Source organism: Microtus ochrogaster, linkage group LG3 (assembly GCF_000317375.1).
Source record: "Microtus ochrogaster isolate Prairie Vole_2 linkage group LG3, MicOch1.0, whole genome shotgun sequence".
NCBI classification, from domain to species: Eukaryota; Metazoa; Chordata; class Mammalia; order Rodentia; family Cricetidae; genus Microtus; species Microtus ochrogaster.
Window position 1 is genome coordinate 5098693 of NC_022029.1, and position 8345 is coordinate 5107037.

Below are 8345 nucleotides of genomic sequence, written 5' to 3' on the forward strand. Positions count from 1 at the left end.
AAAAAAAAAAGTTGAAAGCAGGACCTCTCTCTAGAGTTTAACTGACTTTTGGTAACCTGTTCCCCATGCTGGATTACCTTGCCATAAGGAGAGGAGCTCCGTCCTGTCCCCCAACTTGATGTACCATGTTTTATGCAAGCCCAAGGGAGGTCTTCACCTTTCTGAAGGGAGATGGAGGAGGAATGGATGGGGAGAGGGGAAGATGAGAAAAGAGAGAAGATAGGAGAAGAGGAGGGTGGGAAAACAGATTCATATGTAAAGTAAATGAAAAATTTATTTAAATAAGATATAAAATAAAAAAGACATATATTTCTTGATTGTCAAAGGAGTATTCTAAAACCTCCTTAATCACTTTCTTACTAGCACAAGAAAAGAACTTACCCTATTCACCATTCTTTCTTACCAAATTTTCTAGGCCAGATAGATAATGAAAGGAAGCACGGGAAATGACTATATATTTTAATTTGTTCAGATTAAGTAGGAAAACAAGATCCCAAGAGCTCAGTGGTCTTTCAAGGGAGAAAGCATGTCTCTCCCTGCCCCAGAGAACACTTTGACTGTCATAACTAGGACCAGAAGAGTGAAGATGCAAGAGCACGTATGGGTAGAGAGATGCCTCTAAACCTTCTGAGAGACACAAGAGCCTTCCACAGCAAAGAGATCCATCTCCACTCCAAACCACTGCAGGTGTGGGAAGCCCTGCTCCACATTGCTCCCTGAGAACTGCAAATGAACCCAGCGAAAATGCATGAATTTGAGCAGCTGAGAGAAAAGACTTGCTGCCTCTCAGCACTCACATTGGTTGATGATGAGAGGGTGCTGACTATTTGTAAAGCAGTTATGCTTCCATCCCCTACATCTGTGGTATTTTTTTTTGAAAACATGCATTTTATATTGTTTTAGGAGATCGCCAGATACAGAGATCCCAGGGCATCATGAAAAGCTCAGAGCAGTTTTGTTTACTGACCTTTAATGCACTAAGCTTGTGTTCTTCTATGGTGTTGAAAATATCCTGTAGCGATTCTCATTGTCACTAACTAAGTCTCAAGAGAAAAAAATCTGTGAGAATGTGCTGCTAAGGTGTTTATACCACGACACAGACAACGATAACCAGGGGCTTTGTGTCAACTATCGCTTGTGTGATTTTGCTGTACTTGGGCTCTGGCCCCAAGCTGCCCCAGCTCAGAATCTCATTGTCACCTTTCCTTTAGCATTGATTTTTATTAAAAGTACTTACTGATTTTCGTACTAAGTGTACATCCAAAAATAAAATGACAATTGCTAACATAGTAACATTAAGTATTGGTAAGGAAAAAATGAATAAGCAATGGTATAGAATACAAAATGATGGATTTTTTCCTAACAGAAAAAGGTAGCTTTGAAAGAAAAAATGTTATTAAAATCAGCACCTAACAATTATTATAGAGGCTGGGGTATAGTTAATAGCAAGTTAACAATTTAATTTCTTCCTTTGGACAAATAAATAGTATTGAAGTAGGAGTACATAATAACCTATACAGTAATTGGAATGTATATAATGACCTATAATAATTAGAATGTATATAATAATAATTGAAGTTTTCTATGACTCTGAAATTATTACTTAAAAATAAACGTTGTACACCAATAAGCATCATCAACTGCAATTTTTATTTTTGAATCCATTAAAAATAGCATCTCTTTGAACATCAGAGAAAATATTATTACTAATCAAAACTTTGAAATATCAGCATGGATTTACATTTCTTCTCTTACATCATCAAAATTATTGCCTATTTTTATTTTATATAAAAATACACACATAGGTCACACATTATAAAATAATGGCTTATAGTCAAAAGCACCCCTTGCATAATTTAACTTTTTCAGTCTGACATGTTTTAATTGACTTGTCAACATTTAAAAATTGTTTTACATAAACATCCATATTCTCATTTTCTGTTGAAAAAATCAAAACACTTATCTAAACATGGTTTAACAAGATACAGTACTACTGGGTACAAACACCCATATCACAGTTGCTTATTTGATTATGCAGGCTGTGTTCTTGTGGTGTCCCCCACAACTCTGACTTTTAAAATCCTTCCTTTTCCTCTTTTGTAGGGTTCCCCTAGGTCTTCCTAATGTTTGGCTGTGGGTATCTACATTTTTTTTATTAGTTTCATCTTTGAAGATGCCTGGGTAATAGCATTTCACTTGTACTTTAATAAATAAAGCTTGCCTGAACATCAGATAGTAAAACAGCCCCACTGGCCAGTCTTACAGACCAGGCAGTGGTGAAATACCTTTAATCCCAGTAGCCACACTAGCTTGCAAGAGAAACCAAGCAGTAGTGGCGCACACCTTTAATCCCAGAACATTCTAAAACAGGAGGAGACAGCTCTCATCCTGGGAGTCCTGAAGACAGGGTCACCATTTTGGACTGAGGTAGAGATAAGAGTCAAAGACTGATGGTTTTTGCTTTTCTCACTTTCAGATTGAACCCCAATTTCTGTCTCTGGGTTTGTATTAATTATGGGGCATATAAGTATAGCAGAATATCATAGGAATCATATTCTCGGTTTGTTTATTTGTTATTTGGACAATTGTATTTGGCCCTATTCTAGCTCTCATTTCTGCCTCTGGCTCCCGGTCTTCCAGGTAGTGTCAGTTATGTTATCCCTCTCATGTCATTGATTCCAATTAGCATCAGTCATGGGTTGGCCCCAGGACAAGTTCTGGGTTCCAATTGCCCCAGCATATCCTGCAGGCAGGACAAATTGTAAATCTAAGTTTTGTGGTTAGTTTGTTATCTAGTAAAACACGTGCCTTTAATCCCAGCACTAGTAAGACACGTGCCTTTAATCCCAGCACTAGTAAAACACGTGCCTTTAATCCCAGCACTAGTAAAACACGTGCCTTTAATCCCAGCACTAGTAAAACACGTGCCTTTAATCCCAGCACTAGTAAAACACATGCCTTTAATCCCAGCACTAGGGGGGAATATAATATGGGTGGAGACAGAGGCTCAGGGCTCCCTCTGCAGTTGCCCAGCCTTGGTAGAAGACTTCTCTGGTGGCTTGGCTGTTTTGCTTTTCTGAACTCCAAAAAAAAAAAAAAAAAAAAAAAAAGTTGGGTCATCCTGTCTCGAAAAACAAAAAACAAAAAACAACAAAAATAAAAAAATCCAAAATAAATGGGCATAAAAGTTGGGTCATATTTTATTGCTTTAATGTACTACATTTTCTTTATTAGATCTTTGGTTAAGGAACATGTAGGGAGTTTCCATTTTCTGGCTATCATGAATAAAACTGCAAGGGACATGGTTGAGCAAGTGTCCTTGTGGTGAGATAGAAAATAGCCGAGCTATCTAATGAGTGCTTTCTGATGGGTCTTCTATAGATCAATGAATATGCAATATTTCACTTTGACACTTGTATAATACATCCCACTTTTAATTAAATATGGGTCTTTGGGTTTTGCTAAATTAATATTTTATGTTTTAATTAAGCTAACTTACCTTGTAGCATGACAAGATGAAACATTATTTTCTTAAAATTTATTTCTGAAACTTTTAAATGTTATTTTGATATTTAAAAATTTATAAGTTCACCTTATTTTACTAGAAAATTTGTTTTCACGAGATGTATGCAAAGTTTCCTGAAAAATCATGAAACCATGTTTATTCAGTTATAAGGAAATATTAATATTTTCACTAAAATATACAGTTGAATTAAATGAAAGTTTTTTATTTAATTTAAAGTGCTATTTAAAATCCAGGTAGCTTACTTTTTTGCCTCCATGGGCCCTTGTGGTTGTGATCTTCCATTTGGGGAACTTTATATTGTGGATGGAGGGATCTTTGTAATCAGACCCCTCAGGCTGTACTTTATCTCTCAGATCTATCCACTGAGAGCATCCCTTGTGTTTTCTTTATAGCATTTTCATAGTGGTGAAATTAGCTTTACTTGGTGGTTTTCTCTTTTCTTTCTCCTTATAATAATGGTGAGGTGGGGAAGGAAGAGGCTGGATAGCCAAACTGATCACAAACACTCAAACATCAAGAACATTCTAGCAACTTAGAACCCAGTGTTGACTGAATAGATGTCCAAATAAACAAATAAATATACCATGTCTCTAAATTAAAAATAATCATATATTGCATAACATGCTCTATGTGATTAAAGCAGAGAGTAATATATATATATATAGAGAGAGACTTTATTATATATATGTATATATATGTACATATATATATGGCTTTATGACTTTTAGGATAAAGCTAAACTGCTAGCAATTACGTTAGGAAAAAAGATTTTACCTACTATTTCTATTTTGAAAAAATATGAGCATTTGTGATCATTGTGAGTAATTGTTTTTATTAATTTTTAATCAGACTCATCTCATCCTAGGTAGGCTGCTTCTTGCTATTTTAATTATATGTCTTTTATGCAGTCTTCCTCGGCTTCCATTTCTCTGCTTTGGGTTGATTTCATCATTATTCATTATTTATGCACTTTCTTTTGGTGAAGACATGCATTAGACTCCTATTCTTATGCAGATATCACCAAGATGTATTTCACGATTAATCCTAATTGTTGCTTCATTCATGACAATTTTTCAGTGTATTGTGAAGACAGGGAGACTAAACTGTCCAATTAAGTAATGCAAAGCTGAAACAGTTGCTCGTGATTCAAGACAGTGGCTTAAATAGGCTTAATCATTCACCTTCAGATAAGAGTATCTCTCTCTCTCTCTTTCTCTTTCTCTATCTCTGCATATTTATTGACCAAATAGTTCATATTTCATGCATAATATTTTGCAAAGTATATTTATTTATTTAAAACATTTTAACTGAAACACGGAAACAAATTTGTATATATTTATGGAGTTGCCTGTGTTATGTGTACACATGGGAATGTCCTGTAAGATTTAAATCAGATTAAACACGTTTGTCTCATAAATATTATTTCTTTAGGGTGAAGTCTTTATAAGTCCTTTGTGTTACATTTTTAAGATGTAAAAGTGAGTTTTTTTTAATCAATACACACCCAGTGGGACAATATTACTTCATGGTGTCTGTCTCTTAGGAATTAATAATCGTTAATAAACTCTTTAGCTTGATCTGCTAATATGCTCAGGCTCTGGTAGTCACTATTCTAATATGATCTTCCATTGGATCTGTTCATCTTACTTTCTGTGATACTTAGATTTTGTTGTTCTGTCACCTTAATACAATTTGGAAACATCTGCAGAGAGAATTTTAACTGATGCACTGTGTAGGTCAGATTGGCCTATTGGTGTGTCTGATGGGATAGCACGGATGTTAATTATTAGGAACAATGCAGTGTGTGCAGTACTAGTCCCTAGGTAAGAGATCGTGAACAATACAAAAAGGGACAAAGCAGCAGGCAAGTTAGCAAACATGCATGCACTTGTTTTTCTTTACTCTTTGCTGTGGTTGTGTTGGGAATAGCTGTTTAACATTCCTGTATGATTGATTTTCCTACTAGCATGGAATAAATCCCTGTTCTCCTAAATTTTTGGTTTGGTTATTTATTTTTCCAGCGTGTTTTATCTCTAAAAATAGACACCAAATGAAATTGATGACTAGCTTTCTAGTTGCAATTCTGTGTGTGAGTATGTGTGCCTGTGATATTATCTCACAAATACTAATGTTCAGTGTGTTTATATTTGTGTGTGTGATATTTAAAGCTATGTATGTATAAAGTCTCTGTATTTGTAGTGATGGCTCAAGATATTCTTTTCCAATTTGAATGTCTTCTGTTTCTCTCTATTGTGTGATATATTTGGTCCAGAGTTTTCATTACTATGTTGAAAGAATTCTCGCTTTTTATACTTTGGGTGATATTAACTGTAGGCTTAATTATGAAACTTTAATTTATAATTATGAGACCTTAGTCTATTAAGATGTGGTATATCTGTATCTAGTTTTTTCAGAATTTTTACAATACAGAAATCTCAAAATTTTTCAGATTCTTATCTTTTGTGTATTTACTGAAATCACTACATGTTGTTGCTCTTTATACTTTTAATATTGGTATATTATCATTTCCATATGTTAATCTCTTCTTGCATTATGAAAGAAATTTGACTTTATGGTGAATATCCTTTTCAATATGTGGTAAATTCAGTTCAATGAATTTTCAATAAAGACAACATGACTTGTACTAAACAAGGAGAGGGAATCACAGCCATTTTTTATTTGGTATCTTTATCTGGCTTGGATATCAGGGTGAAACTAGTTTTATGCAATATATATATATATATATTTTTTTTTAAATAAATATTTTTTTTTATTTTGAAGAATTTCCTTTTCTTCTTTTTGCTTTGAACAAGGTATGAATTGTTTTGCCTGCCCATCAACTCTTTGAAATATTCCTTAGAGAGGCTATCTTTTTGGGGGTACCATTTTCTAGAAGTCTCTTTGTTGCAGATGCTATCTCATTATTTAATATAGGTCTGCTCAGGTTTCCTAGGTCTCATGACACAATATTAGTAAGGCATGTGTGTCCAAGATTTTGTTTATTTCTTTTAACTTTACATTGAATTCTTTACATTGTTATACAAAACTTGTTTAAATATTAATCGAAAATAAACCCCCAAGACAAAAACCTGGCATAAAAATACTTATTCATATTTAATATGCACTTTTATGTGTGTTTAGATGATTATAAAAATGCAGTGTAGGACTTTCTGCAACACAGCTTACTAAATAAATATCAGTATAGGACTTTCAAATCTACGGGGAGGTTTTTTGTTGTTTTTTTTTTCCTTACCATAATGGTAGAAGGAATAGGTAAAATATAATGCAGTCTAGTAGGAGGTCCTTCTGTATTTGTGTTGCTTTCATTGGTTCAATAAAGAAACTGCCTTGGCCTTTTGATAGGTCAGCTGTTAGGTGGGCAGAGTAGACAGAACAGAATGCTGGGAAGAAGGGAAGTGTGGGAGACACCATGGTTCCCCTGCCCAAGACAGATGCTGACTAGACTCATGCCGGTAAGCCACAGTCAAGTGGCGATACAGATTATTAAAAATGGGTTAAATCAAGATGTGAGAGTTAGCCAATAGAAGGCTAGAGATAATGGGCCATGAAGTAATTTAATTACTACAAAATCTGTGTGCTTATTTTGGGTATAAGTTAGCTGTACGGGGTGGAACAAAGGGGCCCCACTCATGGAGCAAGAAAGAATTACAGTTAGAATATTTAGTCTGTTTGTATCTGAAAAGTTTCATATCAAATTTGTCTTTTTCATAACTAAGGAAAACTATAAGTAGTCCTTAAGTCAAATCAAATATTGGTTGGTTACTTCCAAAATGTCATGCCATGACTGCCCTACATATTTTATAGGCATGATACCATGGTAGATCAAAGTGTTTTGGCTAGATGGAGTTTTTTCTCTTTGACAGCATGCAGAATATCTTCCTGTATTAAATACAGTATTAAGTACAGTATAACACATAGGGTGAAGGCTCTATGTGGGTTCCCAGCTCAACTTCTCCAGACTCAAAGAGTTTGTAGTTCTTGTCTTCAAAAATTGAGTATTGTCTTCAGTAATCTATATTCTTGGGGAGAAAAACTTGAGGTTTTTGGGTGATCTCCATGGGATACCTTTGGCCAATAACTCAGTTGAGTATAACACAATCCCGGAACTAGAAACTTCATTAGGTTGTAAGGGATGTCCAGTTGGATCTCTGCCTCCACTATTATTTGGGGATTCATTTAGATCACATTTATATATGTATGTATTTTATGAAGCTCCTACTGCATTAGGCTTCTGTATTACCTCTCAAATAGCCATGAATTTTAGCTTCCTCTCTCCATATTTCTTACATCATATTCTTCCTCCTCTTCTTCACTTGTCCTTCCTGTACTAGTCACCCTCCCCATACAATGATAACTATATATTCTATATATCTTTCCTTGGGGAAACTGTCTGCCTTCTCCCTCAATTTCCTTACTATATAAGGAGTCAATACCTTACTTCTGTGTTTCTATGGATTGTAGTTTGCTTATCATTGGTCTAATAGCAAATATCCACATATAAGGGAATCATTACCATACATACCAACTCTTTCTGGGCTGGAGTTACCTCACTCAGTATCATTATTTTTAAGTTCCATGCATTTACTTTCAAATTTAATGGTTAAATTCTTAATCAGTAAAATTATTGACTGATATTTGTATAGCAGACATTGACAACTATTAACATTTTCTTAAGCCAGCTGAATAAAGACATCATTTTGACTATTACTCTATTATTCATCCTTGACTAATAGAATATCATTTTTATTTTTTTATTTTTTTTTATTTTATTGAGAAAAGGAAAAAAAAACAAGTTTCC

General features: G+C 34.4%; 1 protein-coding gene across 2 annotated transcripts in view; it reads left to right on the plus strand.

The window, feature by feature from the left end:
* Csmd3 (CUB and Sushi multiple domains 3) overlaps positions 1-8345 on the plus strand; it is a 952990-nt gene that overhangs the window by 439291 nt on the left and 505354 nt on the right. The window lies entirely within an intron of this gene.